This window comes from Amblyraja radiata, chromosome 19, assembly GCF_010909765.2.
Source record: "Amblyraja radiata isolate CabotCenter1 chromosome 19, sAmbRad1.1.pri, whole genome shotgun sequence".
Classification (NCBI taxonomy): Eukaryota; Metazoa; Chordata; class Chondrichthyes; order Rajiformes; family Rajidae; genus Amblyraja; species Amblyraja radiata.
The window spans coordinates 47,618,102-47,619,345 of NC_045974.1; positions in this window are offsets into that span (position 1 = coordinate 47,618,102).

The window sequence follows — 1,244 nt, forward strand, 5'->3', positions numbered from 1 at the left end:
CCTCCCAGTTTCGCTGTCCTTCTGTACATTTGTCCTTATATAATGGCACACCCATTACACATTCGACACGCACTCCTGTTCCGTGCGCAACAAGTAATCAGACCCTTCTTCAAACGAAATATACTTTACACTCATTTTTATAAAAATGAAAGTATTCAGTAAAAGTTATTCTGTTTGGCCATTGACATCATGAACAGCACGGAATAAAACTGTGTCTTGAACTTCTATGAGAAAATTTCTGACTTCCCCCTCTAGAGGTGAAAGGCAAGAACACAGTTAATATATAAATATATAAAAAGCACGACATCAGTGTTCACAATGAGCAAAACAAATTCTTGTTATTGCAAGAAGTGGTCCGAAATGTTCACTGCCAAGTCAGGATTAGGTAGGGTGGTAAAGAAAGCGTTTGGTATGCTAGCCTTTATAACTCAGAGCATTGAGTATAAAAGTTGGGATGTAATGTTAAAATTGTACAAGGCATTGGTGAGACCAATTCTGGAGTATGGTGTACAATTTTGGTCGCCCAATTATAGGAAGGATGTCAACAAAATAGAGAGAGTACAGAGGAGATTTATTAGAATGTTGCCTGGGTTTCTGCAACTAAGTTACAGAGAAAGGTTGAATAAGTTAGGTTTTTATTCTCTGGAGCGCAGAATGTTAAGGGGGGACTTGATAGAGGTCTTTAAAATGATGAGAGGGATAGACAGAGTTGACGTGGATAAGCTTTTCCCACTGAGAGTAGGGAAGATTCAAACAAGGGGACATGACTTGAGAATTAAGGGACAGAAGTTTAGGGGTAACATGAGGGGGAACTTCTTTACTCAGAGAGTGGTGGCTGTGTGGAATGAGCTTCCAGTGAAGGTGGTGGAGGCAGGTTCGTTTTTATCATTTAAAAATAAATTGGATAGTTATATGGACGGGAAAGGAATGGAGGGTTATGGTCTGAGCGCAGGTATATGGGACATGGGGAGAATACGTGTTCGGCACGGACTAGAAGGGTCGAGATGGCCTGTTTCCGTGCTGTAATTGTTATATGGTTATATATGGTTATATGGTTAACCATCACATACAAATCCTCTGCTTGTTAGACATGTACAAAGTTCTATTTGTTTCATTTTGTTTTTCAAGTTGAAAAATACTTTTCTAACTATTGCCATGGGCGATTGTGAAATACAAATAGATGGGACTAAGGGAAAATAATTGTTCGGCACGGACTTGTAGGGCCGAGATGGCCTGTTTCCATG